This window comes from Chamaea fasciata, unplaced genomic scaffold (assembly GCF_029207755.1).
Source record: "Chamaea fasciata isolate MVZ Bird 193981 ecotype frontalis unplaced genomic scaffold, bChaFas1.0.hap1 SCAF_15, whole genome shotgun sequence".
Taxonomy (NCBI): Eukaryota; Metazoa; Chordata; class Aves; order Passeriformes; family Sylviidae; genus Chamaea; species Chamaea fasciata.
The window spans coordinates 7,408,612-7,429,856 of record NW_027094100.1 but is presented as its reverse complement, the minus strand read 5'-3'; positions in this window follow the sequence as shown (position 1 = coordinate 7,429,856).

Here is a 21,245-nt window from a genome sequence, read left to right as displayed (position 1 = left end):
TCAACCCCTGTTCTGGGAATTCCTAACATGCCTTTCTGACCGGGGCTGAAGGCTTGGCTCCCTCTCTTGAATCACGAATACCTGATCTTGAGCCCAACCTGGCTGTTGTGCCTCCTCTGTGGCACTTTCAAATAGTAAATCTGATGTCTTACACCTGAACAACACCTGGCCACTAAACACAGAACCTCCTCATGGTCCTCAACCAGCTCTGCTTGTGCTCACCAGCTCCATCAGAAATGTCCTCTTGGACTTCAGGGGCATGACTGCTCTGAAAAAGATGTCTTGGCCCTTGGCCACTGTACACATATGTCTGGCTGAGGTTTATACTACAGTCCAAAGCAAATTTTACTCTGTCTAGGCTAGATTTCTGTAGGTGGCAGTTCCTCGGGTCAGTTTGGGAGGGTTTCTGACAAGATTGGCATCAGGTTTGCTACACTGCCTTCCTTAAATGCAAAACTGGATTTTCTTGAAATGTTATTTTGTCTACATGTTCTGGTAACTACAGAAAATACTGCTAGCTCAGTGAGCAAGAAATCCCAAATACCAAAATACTGGCTGAAAATATAAATATTGATATTTTTTTTTCCTTTACAAATTTATATTTCCATTTCTAAATTAATATATTTCACAAAAAGACCTTAAAACAATGTTCCCTTATGTGCATGCACATATACACAGGAAACCTCATCACTGAGTTGGCTGAAGAGGGCTTTTGTCTAGAAGCTGCTTATAGAAATTTAATATTGTGTGCATGGTTATCAGCTCACATAATCTACACCTGAAACTTTATATTTTTCAATGCATATAACAATGCTCATTCTTCATGAGGAAGATTTTCCTCAAGCGCCAGGTCTCTAATGGATATTGAGCAGGACTGTGGTCCTGGATAAATGTTAGAGAGAACATGTGTGCACAAGCACTGTGGAAGCTCATCAGTTATTTGTTTTCTCAAACTTGCTTTCCTCTTTTTAGAAGAAATATTATTCCACATGTACACTAACACAGAAAAAGGGGTTTGTCCTCATTTTTCATGCACGTTTTTCTGCAAAACCAGAAGAAAAGCTGGCTGAATGAGGTAATTATTCAGATAGCAACATTAATCATTAATCATATGAATTCTCTTTAACTGGGAGTAACAGATTTCCATGCCAAATTCAGAACATCTGCTAACTCAGGGAGAATATTGCACATGGTCTTTGTGCAACCCTGAACATGCAGCTGAAACCATATGTTCTGGAGAGTTTAATCTAAAGAACTGCTGGCCTAGAGGAGGGAGGCTGGGCCAGACTGACTGGAGATGCCCTTGCAGCTGTCCCTGTGGACACACCCAGGGGTGTAGGGCACTCAGGGCTCTTGCTGACGGCAGTGCCCACAAACCCCTGATGATCCCAGTGTGGGCAGGCACCTGTGTGCAAGCCTGGGCAGTCAGTGTTTGCTCAGAGTTTCCTCTGAGTTTGCTCAGAGAAACAGTGTCCTGTTCCTCTGGGGTTTGTGAGGGGGCATTTGCCCCTGAAGCAGAGTGGCTGCCACTCAAAAAGAGTTTATCCTTAGTGCCAGCTCTGGACTGGGATTAGGTGAGTCCCTCCCAGCCAGGCCGAGGTACCTCTCTTGTTATGCACAGGTGAACCTGTGCTGCAGCTCCTTCTGGTGCTTTGAGCAGCCTGGCCGTGTGGAAGGTGTCCCTGCCCATGGCAGGCAGGTAGGAACTGGATGAGTTTTAATGTCCCATCCAACCCAAACTGTTCTAGGATTCGATGATTCTGTGATTTTTACCAAACTGGACTGAGCTGGGACCACTAAAGCAAAGCTGCTTTTGGGCAGTGGCACGGGCAGGGGCATCTTTGCCCTCAGGAGAACTTTCCAACATGCTGCCACATCCTGCCCATGGGCTGAGAGGCTCAGGGCTCTTATCTCCACCCGCTGCTGTCAGATACAGTGCTGTTTGTTGAGATCCGTGCACACACCTCCACCTCCCAGCTGGCAGGAGATCTCCTTTTACTGGTAACAGGCAGCAGTGACGTATGGAAAACTGGGAAGGGATCCATCCTTCCTGCTGCTCTGAGTCCCAGCCTGGGCTTGTAGCCACTCAAAAGTGCTGGTCAGAGGGAGATCAGTGTGGTTTTGATTAGGGATGAGGAATTCTCTTCCCCCTGCCAAGAGGGGGAACAGGGAGATTGTGTCATCCAGAACACTCTGGATTCTGCCTCCTTCTCAACCATAAACCCAACCCTTTTTTTTCCCCCTTCACTGTACCACTCTTTTGACCAGCTTACATAGTTTCCACAGCAGGTTTACAATGGTACTAATAAAAAGGAAGGAATTTCCCACTGTCTTACCAGGAGCTGTGTATTTTCTCTGGGAGAGCATTGCAGTGAAGGAACTGGGACAGACTCAGGAACTTGTGGTAGATTCACACTTAACTGCTCTGGGAATTAAAGAATCAACTCAGCAGGGGCAGAACATGTTAGAGATAGAAAGGAGTTATTAATTTCATATCCATCTGAAAACAATTTCTGGCTAGGATGCATTTCACTGTAAATTCACTTTCTAATTCCCTTTAAATATTCCCTTTAAATTCATTTAAATATTAAACGGTTAGTAACAAATAATGGCTTAAGCTGCTGGACAAGGTGCAAGTAAAATGACATTAAATCTCACTGCTGCATCCAGAGTCACTGGCACCAGATTCTAATGCTTGGTGTCTCTTTGAGGGACTAAGTGGCATGAGCAGAGCCCAGTAAATTAAAAAGCAATGTACAAACAGTCTGAAGCAATGTGTCAGTGGTGATAGGAAGACAACTTCATGGCTAGAGCAACCAGACTGATCCAGGCTCTGGGAAGACATGTCAGGGGGTGCATAGCAGAAATAGTTTCCCCCTCCAGGAGTTACCAAACAAGCCTGTTTCTGTAGGCAGCAAAACATGAGTGCTTGCTCTTCAGGAATGTGCATAACAGATCAACTAGAGGCTACAAACACACCAGAAACAGGCATGGAGGGCCTCATTGTGAACAGCCTTTCCTTGCCCAGGACCTGGGTAGGGTTTACTGGAGGAGAAGCATTCCGGGAAGAATTGGGCAGTGAAGGGAATCCTCTGCTTTTCATCATCTGTATCTATATAATCCATATCATCATATCAATCATATCATATCGTATCATATCATATCATATCATATCATGTATCGTATCATATCATATCTCTCTATTTGTTTTTATTTAGGGAACTCTTCTGCCAAATGCCTGGAGTAGCTGATATCCCATGAGAAGATCTCTCTCCAGACCCAGCTGATGCAGTTATATGGTGCTGAACAGACCTGGAACCGACTGCCCCCAGCCTCCAGCACCAGGCATCTAACATATCTAGCATATCTAACATATCTAACATATCCCCCCAGATCCCAGCCTGGCTGAGCACCAGCCAGCAGTCAGGGCAGACATTCCATGAGCAGCTCTCAAACACCATCCAACACCTTTTCTTGGGAGCAATGAGCAGCCATGTCCACTGCACCGAGCTCTTCCTCTGCCACAATTGCTGGAGAGCAGAAGCAGCAGTATCTGGAGCTGGGTGACCTGCAGCCACACTCCCACCCAGGCAAGGCTGACTGTCCCACAAGCTCAGGAGGTTTTGGCTGAGATGAGCCAGCTCAGCAGGACATGCTTGAAGCTGAGAGCAGAGCAATGCTGTAAAAGCATTGCTACATTACAGCAGCAAAGGTGTTCTTCTCTGTCCTGGCAGGAGGAGACAGCCAGCTGTGACTCATGCTCCCTGCTCCCATTGCCTGGGTTCATTTTCTGCACAGCAGCTGTTGATAAGACCTGGAAAGAGCAGGAAGTTTCCCTGGCAGAAGCAGCTGGGCAGGCAGGATGTGGTTGTACTGCTAATGAACCTGAGTGGAGCACTTTGCCCAAAGCCATGAACAGGTTTCCATGTTTCTGTTCCATCAACAGCTCATGGAGCTCACCTCAGCCCCACCATCCTTCATGGTCATGTCATAGAACCACAGAATGGTTTTGGGTTGGAAGGGACCTTAAAGATCCTCTCATTCCACCCTCCTGCCATGGACAGGACACCTTCCACTAGATCAAATTGCTCAAGGCTCCATCCAAACCAGCCTTGAACACTCCCAAGGATGGAGCATCCACACCTTCTCTGGGCAACCTGTTGCAACCTCACAGTAAAGAATGAGAAGGTCTCAGAAAAAGGGCTGGTGACCAGGAAGAATCTTCTCAACACTTGGGACAGGATTTATTCCTTTGAACTTTATGTTTCCATTCTCAGTTGTCTGCCTGGGCTGGTCATGGCAGCCCCATTGGGCATCTGAGATGAGCTTGTGGCTCGTCATCCAGTGGGAAACTAAGGTCAGGTGTACACGGTCCCACTGCAGACATCCACATTTAGGTAAAATAATCCCCACTCTTGTTTTCCAGGCCTTGTGTCAATTCAGACATGAGGCAGAGACTCTTCAGGTGAGATTTGTTTGATTTGAGCTCCAGCTACATGTGATGAAACCCCTTCTGCTGACATGCATTTGCTAAATACCACATCTGGAATACCAGCAAGTGAATGCACAGTATCTCACACAAACCCCACTGGCAATTGTAAATAAGAATAAACCCTTCTTTTCTTCTTGTGGAAGCTGCATGTCTAACTCTCTAGAAAAATAAATGGTCAATTGGACCTTGGCTTTTGTAAATCACCTTGAAAATCTCAGTAACTGTGAGTAATTAAAATATTCAGTTCTAAAATTAAATTTAAATGGTGTGAGGGATGTGTGTGTGTTTATTATTGTCTTTAGTGAAAAGGTTTCCTCTGTGTTTACCCCTCCAAACATTCTTCCACCTTTCTTACTATTCCACTGCAGGGAAGGGATTTTGTGTAGGTTGCCAGGCCCAGCTGGGCTGGGGTAGAAATTTGTCATGGGGAAGAGGAGCAGGCTAAACTTTACAGGGTGAACACCCCATTTGCTTGGAAACATCTCTGCAATCAGTAACACCAGGAAGAGGAATTGCAAACAACACAGTTTACCAGAGAGTTGAAAGTTGCAAATACCAATCATGGTGCTTGGAAGCTGCAGGAAAATTTACATGAGAGAGGCAAACACCACTGCTTTGTGGGCAATGCTTTGATTGAATGGGCACAGTGAGACAGTTTCTCATTTGTGTTAATGGAGCAGCATCTTTTGTTTGTATTCAGTCTCATTGATTCCCTGCTCACAAAGTCCTATTTAAGCCCCATTAATTCACTGTGGAGTCTATAGGAAGAATTTGTGTTCTTCCTTTCTGGAAGGTCCTGCAGCATCACTGTAGTGAAAGGGAAAATCAAGAGAGCATCAAGCTGAGAAGGGCTTGGGCAGGAAAAACCAGCAGAGTGAAGATGGGAAAATGGGGAGCAGAGCCTTTGGTCTGCTGGAGAAATCCTGTTCACCCTTTGCAAATCTCTCCATGGCAATTATCTGACATTATACACAGGACTCCAGGAAGGTCCCTCTGGAGGCTCCTCCAAGTCCAGTAAAGCAGGGAAGCATGCTGCACCTTCAGCTGGGGATGGATGTGCCCTTGTGCATTTTGGCACTCAGAGCTGCTGAAGATGAGGAATGCCTCCAGAGCAAATGCCTGCTCGTGGCTCCTCTCCCTCAAACACATGTGTCACCTGCCCTGGAGCTCACTGAGGGCTTGTGTGGTTTGTTTGTCTCCTGGACAAGCAGGGAAAGCAAATACTCTGGAGCAAAGAGCCAGGCCTTCTGCTGGGCTCTAGCAGAGGGAGGCTGTGACAAGCATTGCAAAAGGAAAAACCCCAGTCGGTGAAATTCTGGCAAAAGCAGTTGCTAATCACACAGGATCCCGTTCCCATCCAGGCAGCTGGGTCTCAGTCTGGGTGCTCTGGAGGGTCCCCTCCCTGCAGGACAACATTTCCCACTGGTTTTGGTGTTGCCGTGGGGCATGGGGATGTCCCAGCACCCGTGTCCCCACGCTGGGCTCCACATAGCTCAGCCTGCTGGGCTTTACAGCAGGAGTTGGGTCCTTGTGTGCAAATTCTAAAGCTTTTCACTCTGGAAGTCTGTGGATCAGAGCCCAGATCTGGTCTGAGTTGTGCTCTTGTGGTATCTGTCCAAAGCTCAAGGAAATGTTTAGTCTTCAAAATGTATTATTTTGCCAGTGGCTCATTCCTGCGCATCCTTGCTGTCATTCCAGAGACACCATCAATGTGACCACTGCCAAAAGGAACTTATCCACAAAAACCTCAGGCCCAGCCTGGGTATTGGTCACAGATGCAATGCTGAGTAATTACCTTGTTGCATATATCAACACTTTTCCTCCAAAACCTATGAAAGCAACAGAAACAAATTGCTGCAATGTACTTCCCACAGCACCAAGAGCCAGATTTTGGTGCCTTGAGAACGCCAGACCCCCAAGGACCTGGACCTGATGTTTGATATTATTTTGGCCGACAGTGCCACCAAAAGGAAATGGGATAAACCACCCGTCCTAGAAATGCCTCCTGATGGTGTTTTTGGAGCAGTTTCCCTTACTGCCCTGCCTCCACATCTCTGCTTTACCCCTTCCTCCATACACCTGTCTCTATAAGAAACGCTCACACCCCTCCTGAGGTATCAGGGAAGAGATATCATCGATTTAGCTGGGAGAGTCTCTTTTTAGCAGCTAAAGATATTTCCAGCTCTATAAAATCATATAAAATTGCTTGACTGCTAAATTGCAGCACATGGAGAAACTTTATTCTTTGTTTTGAAAAACATATTCTCCATATCCTGCAAAATACCATTTTATTGGCTTGTGGTTCACTTGAGTAATTTTATCATTTTGTTTCCAAGCAGGTGCTATGACAGGAAGTTAAATATATTAGAGTTTGCCCAGATCTTTAAAGCATCCACTGCTGTAGCTGACTTTGCTAAAGTAAGCCTGTCTGATGGGCTTTACATTAAGCTGGGATCACAACTGCAAGTTTATCTTAATTTAACAAGAATTCACGGTCTCCATTAAGAGAGGAAGAAGGATTAAAATGCTTCTCCGAGGCTGGCTTTTCCCAGCTCTCCAGCCGGGGTGGCTGCAGAGGGTGCTGTTCACCTGCACACGCCAGTGCTGGGATGGACTCTGCACAGCAGGACAGAGCCCTGGCATCCAGGGGGATGTGAAAGAATTTTCCTTCTAGGATGTCAGTTCAGGCTCTGCACAGACCTGAATGCTACAGCTGCATCTGGAGGCTTTGACTGAATATGAGAGAGAAAAGCACATCCCACCCAGGTGCCTTGATCTGGTACCCTGGATAAAACACTGTTTGGATACACAGCATAGCAGGATCTTGCAGCTCTTGCTGAGTCTCAGCACACCCCATGTGTCCCCAGACTGATGTGTTTGAGGGGGAGAAAGCCAGAGAAGGGGGGTCAGTGAGACCAGGCTGATCACTTGGAGCAGAGCAGGAAGGATCAATGACCTTTGGGCAAGCTGTGTTTTCCTTGCTGTGGGGGAAGGATCCATATCCTTATTTCTTTTTAATCTGATGATGAGGAAACCACGACTTGGCCTCCCTGCCCTGATGAAGTATAAAAATAGTCTTTTATCAGAGTCTTAAGGATCTTTGTCTCTTCCCAGCACTTGGCAGGAGCTGTTATTTGTTTTACCAACCTGAAAATGTGCCATTTGTTCCCGAGGAACGGTCCAGGCACACCAAGGCTGTCAGTCCTACCCTTGGAGCTTCCTGCAGCATCACGTGTCAGGAGTCAGGAATTCACTCCTTTGTATGATTCAAAACTTCATCTTCTGTTTTCAAAGGCAGCTTCTTGCCCTAAATAATGATAAAACCAGGCTGTGCTCCTACTACCAAATGCCGCTTTCTGCCCTTTCTTTTGATTTTCTCTGTTTCAGTGGAGCCTGACACAGGTTTCACTGTGGTGCTTGTAGGGGACACCAGGATCGGGCAGGGATGAGGACAGGTGGCAGCTGATGGTGGGGACCATGAGCCTTCTCCAACCATGGGACACCCTGAGAAGCTTTTACAGGACTCAGCAGCTGAGATAATTTTTTCATGATGGCTTTTAAATCCATTTCATTTCAGCATTAAATGCATTTGCCTTCCTCATCATCAACTACCCAATGGCCTCGAAAGCTGTTTTCTTCCCTTAAAATTCCTGCCATGGTTTTGCTTCCAAGTTTTCTCTAATCCTGCCTCTCTAGCAAAGGCAGCTGCAACTCTCCCACTCCTCCAGGCCACCTTGAGGACCATGATTTTCAGCATTTGGCTCAACACCTATGCAATTACTTTCCATTCAGAGGGTACACACTGGTGCCAGCTAACAGATGCTGGTCTGAGTGGGCCAGAGGTAACGGTGACCTTTCGAGTTCTGGCTGTGACATTTTTACAGATGAAATATTTCTACCTGCTCACGTTTTCTGTGGTTTTACTTGTGATTTTTTTTTCGTAATAGTTTCAGCATCATTTTTCCAGCTTTCTGACTATCCCTATCAGGAAGAGTAATGTCAGAGGAGTTAGTCCAAAGCTGATTGAATTTTTGTTACTACTGCTGTGTGAGCATGTGGTGAGGAATAGGCACTAGAGAGGGAGGGTCCTCCCAAAGGCAGGCTGGGACTGGCTGGGAGGAGGCAGAAAGCTCCTGTTTCCAGCCTCAGCATCCTCCTCAACAGGGCATGTTGTATCCAGCCCATCAGCCTTGCCTCTCAAACCACAGCATTTTACTTGTAAAAAGACAGGGGAAAAAAAAAAAAAAAGAAAAAAAAAAAAGACAGAAGGGAGAAAAATGTTCTCAGTGAGGGATTTAGAAGAAGTGTCAGAAGACTTGTTCTCAAATTATCCCAAGATCATTCCGTTCCATCCATTGCTGCTGCTGCTCAGTGGAAAAATCATGTAAATAAAACTAGTCCAGACCTGCTGTACATGAAAGCAAGCAGAAACTTTCAGCTTGTTTTATTACCCCACATCTGCTTGCTGCTGAATGGAGTTTTCTTTTGTTGGTATGACCCAAATCCCAAAGCTGTAGGCGCCACGCCTGGATATGCTGTGACTTCATCCCTGCCCCTTCTCAGGTATCCTGTTCTTCATCAGCACATCCTGGGGAGCCCAGAGGGAAAAAGCTGCAGCAGGTAGTGCTAAGGCTGCTATGCCCGAAGTCTCATAGTTAGTGCAATTAATGCAATTAGCCGCGCTGGGGCCAGGACTGAGCTACCCAAGCTGCTGCTCTCACTGCAGCTCACCCCAGCACAGACTCACAGCCTCTGTTTTCTCCTTTTCTTTTCCTTCGGTGAGTTTTCATCTTTTACCTTTCAGAGTCCCAATTGTCCTTGTCTCTCCCCCATCTTTCCCTCATGAGACAGCAGCAATGACTGCTGAAAAAAACAAAAAAGGTTGGTTGTGTTTTTTATCCCCAACTCTTTCATTGCTGGTGATTCACGGGGGCCGCGGTTTCCCTTCATTTCTGCTGAAGTTTTCACTAGATCCTTCCCCTGCCCATTCTGTGTGACAGCTCAGTCTGAGAAACATCTGCACCCCATTAGGAACAGCTTCGGGTACATAAAGCTGAATGCAAAGGGTGAAAAAAATGTTTGATGGCTGAGTTACGCTCTCATCCAGGAAACAATCTGGCCATCAGCACAGGGTCCCTAGGGCACCCGAGCTGAAAAACAGGCTCAGCCCTCATTTCTAGCAAGTCACTAAAGCTACTTACCCCTCTAAAATACTAAAACTGCTATGAATCATACCTGGAGCATGAAGAAGCTGATGTCTTCTGTGTCACCTAGCAATGTCAGCTTCCTTTTTAATAGAAATCACTTGGTGGAGTGCTGTCATGGAGTCACCACCCAGAGTCACCACCATACCCGGTTCCTGGCTGCTACAGAAATCAGCTTCACTCCATAATTTCTGAAAAGCTGGAACAAACTGAGGCTGGAAATCAGACTTCATGGGGCTTCAGGTAGATCTGATTTTGGTTACTCAGGAACAATTTGGCAAATGGCCCATCAGACAGCAGGGGGCTTTGTGGTTAATCTTGGCTGCCCGTCTGAAGTCAGCACAGTGCTTTGCAGGGGCTGCGAGCTCGGTGTGGGACCAGCGGGGTACATCTCCATCGCAGTCCAGTCACGAGATCCAACCACCTCCCATGGGTGGTTTTACACCCCATCTGCCTGCCCTGCTTGTGTAAGCATGTCCTTTGAAATATTTCCTCAGGAAATTCTGAACAACCTTCAATTTTGGTGAATTTGAGGATTTTTGTGCTCCCTGCTGATGCATGGTCTCTTTTCTCCTCCAGATGACCAGCACGTTCCCTGAGAGCTCACCTCCCCTTTCTGCCAGTGTACTTTCTCTTAAAGCATTTCCGATTTTCCTGCTCTTTCTGAGAACAAGCAAAGATAAAAATGTTTATTGGCCACTTGAAGATTTATTTCTCCATTTTTGTAATCTTCTAGCTCAAGAGGAAACAGCCACATGATGCACTGGGGAGGTTTAGGTTGGCTGTTAAGGAAAATTTCTTCACCAGAAGGGTTGTCAAGTACTGGAACAGGCTTCCTAGGGAAGTGATGGAGTCATCATCCCTGCAGGGATTTAGAAGACACATGGATGTGGCACTTAGAGACGTGGGCTAGGCAGTGCTGGGTTAATGGTTGGGCTCGATGATCTCAGATGGCTATTCTGACCTAAATTGCTCTGTGACTCTATTTTGAGGCTGTTTTGACTGTGAAGCTCCTTCCATGCCCATTGCTGTCCCCAGACCCCTCTGATGGGTGACCTCCCTGCTCTGGACATGGTGAGCCACGCTTCCCAAAGGCTAGAGCATTCCCATCAGTTCCTGGAGAAAACTCACAACTGTACAAGCAGTTTTTTTTTTTTATACAACCTGTTGGTGCTTCCCCTGTGCCAACATGGTTTAAGAATTCATTTTGGAAACCGTAATGTTGGAGCCCATGCAGGCTGAGGAGTGTTTCAGATGCAAAGGCTGACTGTATTTCACATCCTCGTCTGCTCATTTTCTTAGTCCTTATATGAACATAATTGCAAGATTTTCCTTCCTACTTTCAAGTGAGAGGACCATCAAAGAAGCAATATCCAGCCAGCTACAGTTCAGGCATGTCTGGGGAGGGTAATAAAATGCTAAAGAAAAATGGAAAATGTTTTTGATGCTGCCTGTTGCTACAGCTGTCAGTGCAATGCTGAGAGCCGGGAGGAGATTCCTCCAAATTTCATAGACAAGACATAAATGGATAGCTAGAAATAAGACAGTCACAGACCAGAGCCAAATGGTTTGCAATGGTGTAGAGAGAGAATCTTGATTTGGGAAACACAATGATTAATTTGTTTTCATAGAGTAATTGCCAATTAATCATTTGGCTAATTATGTTGTGTCATAAATTAGTTATAAACAGACTTCAGTCCAATTATGAGGACTCAACTAGATCATTTAACTGAATGTTTATGCTTCCAAAAATGCTTCACAAGACTTTTTTTAGCAGCTGAACACATACATCTAGCTGGAAAATGGCACACGTTTAAATCACTGACAGCTAAAGATGCCTTAAATTACACCCTGTTGTAATTAGGAGGCTTAGTGGTGTATCCATAGCTGAGGTTGACCTCTGTGATAATGCCAGTTGTTAAGCGTGTAATCATTCCTTTACATCTCATCCTTTTTCATGAAATGTTGGTATCTAAAGGAGTTTTTTTACCTCATCTGATGAGGAGGCCTCAAATAAACATTTTCTCTATCTGACACATGACAGCATTAACAATTGAAAATAAAATTGCACATAATATGCTCTTTCAAAGAATCTCCTCAGAGTTTCTGGAGAAAATACCAGCTGTACATAGCAGACTAATACTTAGCAGCTCAAGTTATCCCTTGGGGATACATCTGCCAGATATAAATATTAACGAAAGAGAATTGTGACAGGAAGATTAAGATTCATTAATCATTATTACTAGCCATCATCAGGTGCTAAGGGGGCAGCTGCTTGGAGTGAGACCCCCCTCACTCACCCAGAGCACCCATTCATGAGGATGCCTTAAGAGAATGAGCTCTTCAAAGGAAGGGATCGGCACTCTGCTGCCACAGGAAATGTATTTAGGGTGTAAATCCAAAGCTTGGTGGCTGTGGGTGTGAGCTGGGTCCCTGAAAGGATGTGGTGGGAGCAGGGGCACAATCTCTGGTTTAAGGGAAAATATAGCCAGAGAAGGCAGGAAAAGCTGCAGCTCCCATGCTCCGGTGGGATATAGAGGATTTCACAAGCTTCCCCATCTGAGGCGTTGTTCAAACACCGTGCAGCTGTCAGAGCCTATTGTTAGCTTTATATTGTGTTGGGGTTTTGATGTCTCAGCCATTGCAGAGCTTTGGACTGGGAAAGAGTTCACTGCCTCCTCCCAGGCAGGTTGGTGTCTATTTTCACAGCTCTGGTCAGCCAGAGAAGCTTAACTCCTTGCTCTCCACCATGCTCCCTTTGCATTGCTTGTATTGCCAGTTTCCTTCAGGTCTTGCTCCTGCAAGAATTTCCAATTTATCTGTTTGCCTTTGATAATTTTGTTCAGCACAAGCCACCATGGAGTGGCTCTTTGGTGTAATTGCAACAGGAGCAGTTCTGTGCCACCTCTAGGCTTGGTTATTATTTTTTCTCACCTAAAAGCATGAGAAGCTGGCCCAGTCTCCCCCCAGAGCATAGGCTATGGCCAGGTAGGTGGCTGTGCCCCATGCAGTTCCTGATCCTCAGGGGTCAGGGAATGGTTAACATTGGAAGGGACCTCTGGAATTCATCTAGTCCAACCTCTCTGCTCAAGCAGGATCCCTTGGACTGAAATACTCAGGATTGTGTCCAGGTGGTTTTGATATCTCCAGGGAAGGAGGCTCCAGAGCCTCCCTGTCCCAGTGCTCAGTCACCCTCCCAGTGCAGAAGTTCTTCCTCATGCACAGAGGTAGGTGCTCAGAAGAGCAGAGCACAGTCATTCCCCTGCACAGTGGATATACTTCAAACACAGCTCAGCTGATCCTGATGTTCAGCTGTCCTTGGGGGATGTATTTCTCCATGTATATTTACCAGTAGCAGAAATTAACCCAAGGACACCAGCCTTGACAAAAGGCTGCAAACTAAAATACATAGCACATGCATTTTTCCACATGTGAAACTCTAATGATTGCTGCAGAAGTCAGGGACTACATGGTTTGGATCAGGTGCTGGCATTTCTGCCTTGCCCACACCTGCAAATCCCATCAACATGCGTTCCTGGGAAAGGCAAAAGTGCCCCCAGGAGCCTGGAAGGAGTTAATGGGAACTGGTAGCACTGGGGTAGGGACAGCCAAATTTATGGAGGATTATGTAGGTCAGCAGGCTGTTTGCTTTTTCACCATCCCTTCCCACCTGCATCATTAACTGAGAAGGGGTTGCAGGCTGGGTCTGCCTGTGCCTTCACCCCAGCCCACCTTTTCATATTTTGGGGAACAGGTTTATTCTGGGCAGGTACCTCACTTGTGTCCAAGCACATTCATTCTTGTGAGGTTTAGGATATAGCTCTAGGCAGATACAGAAACATGTCTGTGTATCAGGACAGACTAATGGAATCCATTCCAGGGTCCAGGTGTGGCAGAAGCACAGCTGCTTCCCCTCCTGTTGTATCAGATTCCCTGTGGATAACCGGACCTTGCAACCCTTGCTTCTTCATTCCTTTGTATTTCCACTTGTTCCTGCTGCTGATCAGCATTCAGCACAGCCCTCAGGCACTACCTACAACCATCCCTGGTCTGCAGAACACAGCTCCTCATCTCTTATGTGGTTCCTAAATTGCTTTGGGAAAACACCGAATCCTGGATTAGGCTGTCCCAGCAGGAGAGCTGTGTTGTTTCCCCCATCCCTGGGCTTGCCCAGTGATGTGCATGTTCTGGTATTTGCATGGAGGTGAATATTCAAGGTATTCTCTAGTCACTCACCATAAATACAGTTCTGAAAGGAAGCCAAGTTGTTTCCTATTAATGACTCACTTCCATTCCTTCCCATCATGTTGCTGGGCAGGGACCTATTTAAGCTTCTTTGTTTCATGCTGAGTTCTGCTCTTCTGTGATAAATGCTACTTGCCTAAAGCTTCCTTTCTAGCAGAGCTCAAAATAAAGTTATTAAGTCATGTACATTGACACAATCCAGATTTGGGAGAGAAAGGAGAGCCCTGCTAACACCAGTCCTTGGGGCAGGGAGCGCACCAATACACTGAAATGTACGGAGATAAATTTCTCCCTAAAACAGCATTTAGTGGGGTTCAGGTTTATATGAGGAATGTGCTGTTCTGTTCCACATGGCGAGACTGGAGGCCCAAGCCCCACCTTGCTGAGGCTGATGGAGCTCTCTCATTGATATTAGTAATCTTAATCTAGATCTCAAGGCCTGCAGTGTTTTACTAAAACAAGTGTCTTGTACCTGACTTCAGAGAGAAATTCTATGCCCTGCCATGTCTCTGTGAGTCTATTGACTTTGAAGTAGGCTTTTCCCAAGGGGTACACAGACAAACAAATATTGTTGCGAGAGTCTTGTCCCCCCTTTCCAAATGAAATCTGACATCAACTGTTCAGAAAGAAGGACCTGCATTATCAGAAATCCCCAAAGACATCTATGATCATCACCACTTTTGTTATCAAAGGGCATACTTTGCCATGGTTTGTTTGGTTTGTTTTAGAATTAACTTTGTGAATTCATGAGATTAAAAGCTTAAATGGGATCAATGAAGACTGCACAGCATGCATCAAAGCAATTGCAGATTGTTTTTCAAACTCCAGAGGACTGCTGGTGTTGCAGAACTGAAGGTTTAGGGCAGTAATTATGAATTTTTCAAATAGAGAGATGAAAGGAAATACATTATCAGTACACAAGGGTGAACCAAACTGTGTGACTAGGGCCGCTCTTGGGGTGAAGGCACATTGTGTCCTCACTAAGGCAGGAATCTGATCCGTGGAGCACTTTGAGAAAAATCGTTTGCTGCCTGTGTACAGGATGTAAACTATGTGGAAAAGTAATAAAGTAGTATAAACCTTAGAGAGAAACACAGGAGCTTCCAGCACTGCCCTCCATCCTTTCCTTTTTACCTCTGAGCAAGACTGTATGGAAAATACATTAGAATCATGAGTTTTGCTCAGCTCTGATGGCAACATATGATATGATATTTGCCAGTTTTTGATTAAAATTAGGCTTCTCTGATCCATGAGCCTAAAGCTTATAATATTTTCATCTCCCAAATCCTTGATTTCTGATGTTCACTGTTCCCATAAATTATCAAGTACAGCCAATAGAAAGCAGCTAATTTCTATCTAGTAAAAATCAGGCAGATTTGTGGATTTGATACTGCATCATTCAAAGTATTTTAATATGCCAAATTTATGGAAATGCTGAATTTAATATTCTCAGAACGATCCACACCTTCTTTTCAGACAGAATTCCTTTCCTCCTTTGCCTGATCCCTTGAGTTTGGATAATCTCACTCTATTTTGCATGGCTTTCTTTCAACGTACCCAAGACATCAGCCTTCTTTGTGCTTAACACCAGAAGCTGTTTCATACAGTCTGACTTAGCTCATCTGGAATCTGATTTATCTTGTTTTTCAGTGGGAAGGTGGCAGGAAGGTACTGAGGTGCCCATGGAAATGCAGGGATGCACAAGGCATGCTTGGTGCTCTAGCTGCACTCCTGATTCCAGCTGGGGCAGCTGTGTGAGGATATTGGGATGAATTTTCACCAGTCTGGCTGACCCCAGGTTTTTTAACATTTTTTTAAAAACCTGGGGGTGAGACACCCCTTCGTCCTGAGCAGTGCCTAGAAGAAAGTCTGGGATCAAAGCTCCTGTCTGGGAGCTCTGCTGATTTCCAGCATCTAACCAAAATCCCTTCCCAACTAGTCATAAACCACTGAAGTGCAGTGTAAGCAGAATTTATTATTAAAAACATCATGTACCTTGCATGGCTGTAGCACTCCTGGTCTCAGTGTCACACCACAGGGAAAACCAGTCTACCTACGGAGATGTGAAATAGTGAAATGTGATATTGTTTTTCTTCTTCGATCCTTAAAATAGGTAACATCGGTAAATTTAGACACAGCCAGTCAATACACTGTCATACCAGTGTGTAATCATTATAGAAACCCTTGAAGATTTACTGGCTGGTTGGAGTAAACTCACTTATTTTGAGCAGAAATTGTCTGTGCACAGTGCAGGGATGGGAAAGAGCCATGTTTCACCAACTCGTGTGGTGTCTCGAGGAGGTGACATAGTTGGCAGTAAGGAGAGGATGTTGCAAGATTTCACAACTGCAGAGAAAATACTGAGCTGACCTTTTTTGGTTAGATCCTCATCTGGTGTAAATCAGCCAAGATTCATCAATGCCAAAATGTTTCTGGATGCTGTTTCCAGCATCAAAATTGATGTTTATAGAAGCTCCTAGTTGCACATATTAAAGTAATCAAGAGTATTTTCATTACTGACTGTGCAAGTGAAATGAAGACAGACATAATGGAAATGTGTTAAAAAAATCATATTGACAAAGAATTTAAATAAAAATGTTTTTTTTTTTCTCCTGTGTATGGCTGTTGTGCACAGGTCTAACAGATGCCAGTAATACAATGGAAGAATTGTAGTGAGGGGGAAAGGAAATGTATTTCCCAATCCCAACTGGAAATTATGTCTCTTTTTAATTCCTCCAAGCAACTTAGATTTAATTTTTTTTTTTTCTCTCCCATTGGCCATTTCCCATAGCTGCACATCCCTTGAGTGAGCATCTCTCCTTTGGGATTAGCTACAGAGAAGCACAGTTCTCTTCCTCACATCTAGAGAAATTTTATTTGATTTCCCAATCTCCTGCTCTGCTTCTTTCTGCTTCCATTAAACAGTCTGGGATATCACTTGGGTTTTTTTGAGAGAAGGAATATTTTCATTTTATTCAAATTCATGCAGATTTTCATGTTGTCATAGGATTCAAGAGTTTCTCCTTCACATCTGCATCAACAAACTTCCTTGTTTCTTCTCAGGACACCAGGCAGCTCTCACAGAGATTCCAAACACCTGATCCTCCCCTTTTTCCTCCCTCTTTGGTCTCCAGAACTTCTATCCTGGTGAAGGACTCTTTTCTTTGAAGTGGGCCAGTGCAAATCCCTCCTTCTGTCCTGTAGTAGGGGGAGTACCCAGAGCAGGGAGGGGGCTGGCTCAGGTGTGGGAGCCCTCTGGGCAGGGAGGCCGTGGGCAGGCAGAGTGCAGAGCTGCTGGCTCGCAGGAGCTCCTGTGCTGGGGGCTCTTCCTTGCTTGCAGGAGAAATTGTCCTCATTCTCAGCTCCAAACCTGGCAGGATGCTCTGGAAAAAAAAAACATGTAGAGGAGCAAGAGCTGAGGTGTCAGATGATGGGATGTTGGGAGCACAGCAGGTCCCTGCAGCAGTGGGACAGGTCCCACCCAGAGCCACCAGTGTCCCTCACAGCAGCAGTCTGGGGCCCACAGGGTGTTTCAAGGGAGACGAACCTTGCAAGGGCTGCCTCAGGTGTCTCGTTCTTGCAGCTAGCTCTGCTCCTGCATTGTGTTTTCAGAGCACAAGTCATCATTTTGTTCCTAAGGGCCTAATTTTGAGTAACAGTTTGATGTGAGATGGGCCTGCCTCTCTTCTTCCCTTCCTACCCCTTTGGAAACATTCAATGTGAGTTCACCTGAATTTGCAGGTTTTTAACTTAATTTAACCATATACGTAATCTGTAAGTGAGAGGTTGGCCAAGGAGCTCTTCAGATGTCCCACAGTGTGGAAAATATCCCGTGGAGTGGCTGAATAACTCACTTTCTCATCCTGCTTAGTGTTAGCCTTGCCTTCATTGGAGCTTTTTTCTCTTTCTGTGTGAGATGCCGGGCAGACACAGATGTGGGATGTTCTGTAGTGGGGCAGGTACTCAAGGTCCAAGCCCTGGGAATCTGGGCCAGGCTGCTCATTGCAAAGCAGGAGGTTGGGGTTCAAGGCTTCAGGACTGTCTCTGGTCAGTGGGACATTTTTCAAGCCTCCTGGGCAGGACGATGGGGCTCCGGTGTTGTTCTGTCTCCACATCCTGAAATAAATTTGTATTTGATCAAACATGATAAAATTATGCCATCAGTAGGCAAGGGCCACTCGGAAAGTCAGTCCCCAATACTGATCTGTCCTGCTGTACACCCAGGCCATGGCACCTCGGCCACTGCTGAGAGAAAATCAGGCCAGTTACAGACTGAGGATTGTAAGGATTTCACATTGTCGTTCAGCTCTTTCTTCTTGAGTCTTGAAATATTTCCTCATGTAGAGTTTTCAATTAAATTTAAATAGCAAGTTAGTTCCTATACTCTCAAGCAGTCTTTAGTAGTTCACACAGGAAAAATATGTGATTTTGGTGATTTCTCCATGCTGATTAAGAACAGCAATAACAGAGCAAAAAAAACAACTCCCAGTCTCACTACGATTTTTCACAGGCTACTGTTCAGCACTGCATGAAACCATGGCAGAGAGTGATTTTACCTCGTTTGAGGTTAAACTTACATCAGATTTCATGAGCTGCCTTGGAAGATTTCAAGCCAAAGAAAAGAACTCCCACAGCCTTGGGCTATTTAAGGTGATTGATGGTCTCCTGAAAGTCTTTGTAGATCAGCAGTGCTTATGAGCATTCTGGAAATGGAAAAACATTGAAATTTGGGTAGAGTCTGAAAAAAAAAAAAATTGTAGAATCCTCCTCTCCTCTGGATATATTCTTTTTGAGTTTTCTGTACAACCAAAATGGGCATATGCAATTCAGGTCTTTAAAAAGTTTGAAGTTTCAAATCAATTATTCTTTTATCTCTGTCTTTATTTGAAGAGCTAATTTAACAGATCATTGCTATATATAGTACTATTTTATCGGGGGGGGGGAAGGTCATCTTGCTGCTACAGGTAAACACGCAGAAATATTTTTGCACTAGAAAATTTGTCTGCTTCTTGGCTATTTGCTACTCTGGTGCTGTTATTTCCCCATCCACACTGGCTTTCTCTTGTTTTTTTCTTTACCTAAAGCCCTGTCTCCAAGGTTTTTTCACTTTAAGGATACCCTACCAATATCTCATTGGAATGGGCCTGAACCTACCCACTGGGTAACGTAATGTAAGGGTGAGACAAAGGATATTTTCATAGTCACCTCATACTCAAGAAGAATCCAGGAAGGGGAAAGCCAGCAGGGAGAGGACCATCATCCTGCAGCTCTGGCTGCCATGGTGATGGGGTTCCAGGGGAGCATCACAGAGGGAGGACACCCCACCCACCCCAGCTCCCTGCTGGCAGAGCTGCCCTTTTCCTCCTCCCCAGTACAGTCCTCTGGGCATCCTGACTTTACTGGGATGCTTGCAGATGGCCTGGCTACTTTCTAAAGAAGCATCAGTTGCTTTTAACTCTGCCAGTGAGGTAATGAGCTGCTGAGACAAGCCCTGACAAACCAGACATCCCCTTCCTTCACCTCCTTCTTCTCTGGTGTAGGAGAGAATGTTTGATGGACTTCCAGCAATGTGACCTGCAGCCAAAGTGACACATTCAAAAGGGTAAACTGTAATAGAAATAGCTTCAGATTAATGCATTTTTTTTCCATTTTCATGCTAATTATTGCAAGGACAGTGGTAAGTAACATTCCATTTTATTGCAACATAATCACAGAATCACAGAGTGGTTTCAGTTGGAAGGAACCTTAAATGTCATCTCAATCCAACCCCCTGCCATGGGCAGGGACACCTTCCCCTATCCCAGGTTGCTCCAAGCCCCATTCAAACTGGCCATGAACACTCCCAGGGATGGGGCAGCCACAGCTTCTCTGGGCAATCTCTGCCAGGGCATCACCACCCTCTGAGTAAAGAACTTCTTCCTAACTTCTAACCTAAATCTCTTCTTTTTTAGTTAAAAACCTTTCCCTCTTGTCCAATCACTATTGGCCTGTGCACAGAGCTGCTCTCCTAGTATCTGCCCTTATAATAATGCATTTCTGGTTTATAAACATAGAAGAAAGCATGAGAATGCCTCAATTGTGCCTTTTAAGGTATTTCTAAGTCATGTATTTCCATACTTCAAAAAGAGAATTTATGCTGTAAATAAAGAGACAGGCTTGATGATATTTCACACTGAAATAGTTATCATGTATTTTCCTCCATTTAAACTTAAAATACATTTTTCTACATTAGAAATGATTTTTCTTTTTTCTGCATCAACATGTATGTATTTCAGAGTTTAGCTGGCAAGTGTGATAGAGTGGAGCAACTTTCTGACAATACATTAAAAAATGCTCATAAATAGCTGGGTCATGGAGAAATTCTGAATAAGATTCATTTCTGCATTGTATTTGATCTATTTACTGAAATTCCAAAGCTCTAAAGCACAGGAACGATTTTGAATGGACTATTATTATTCATCCCATATATTATCCTGGATGCTGCCTGCAGTAAAAAGTGGTTTATTATAATGTGATTTCTCAGCTGCAACAGTCAGATATACTGGCAGCTAATGAAGTGTTCAGACACCCAAAACCCCACCATCATTGAAATTCATTACCACAAAGGTTCTGCCAGAACTAATTGCTGTCAAGGCTGCTTATGCACATCTTAGTTTCATTTCACAGAGTGACAGAACTAATGCTGGTACAAACCAAGAGGAACAAACTCCTCCAGCCTGCAGCACACCCCAGCACAGTGCTGGAGGTTCCTCCAGTGAGTTAACACTCTGGCAGGGCCAAGAATAGTCTGAGGATTTGGATGTGCTTCTTTCCCTTCAGATTGAAATGTGGAATTTGTGTGCAGAGGAAATAATGACTGAATATGGGAGGGACTTAGGGAAAAAGTGGGGAGGTCTCTGCTGCTTCCAGTGCACCCTGAATCACTGGGCTTTGGGCAGGGCGTGGGCTTTGGGATAGAGAACAACTTGTAGACTCAGACCTGAGATTGGGAGAGGAGTGGTCAGTGGTGAGCACCAGCCCATGGCTGCTGTGGTGGTCCAGGCCCTCCTGCAACCCTGGTGCTGAGCTCCCACCTCCAGCTCCTACTGCCCTCGCAGCTCCCCTGGCCAAGCCACAGATCTTCGTGTGCCCCCAGATTTATACTCACAGGCAGAGAGCCACACATGTCCTGAGGTGCAAAGCTGCTTTTGCAAAATGAATGCACCTTTAAAAATTCTTTTATGGCAAAAAGCAATAGAATTATTGAATCATTAAGATTAGAAAAGACTACCAAGAACATAAAGCCCAACCTTTGACTGAATAAC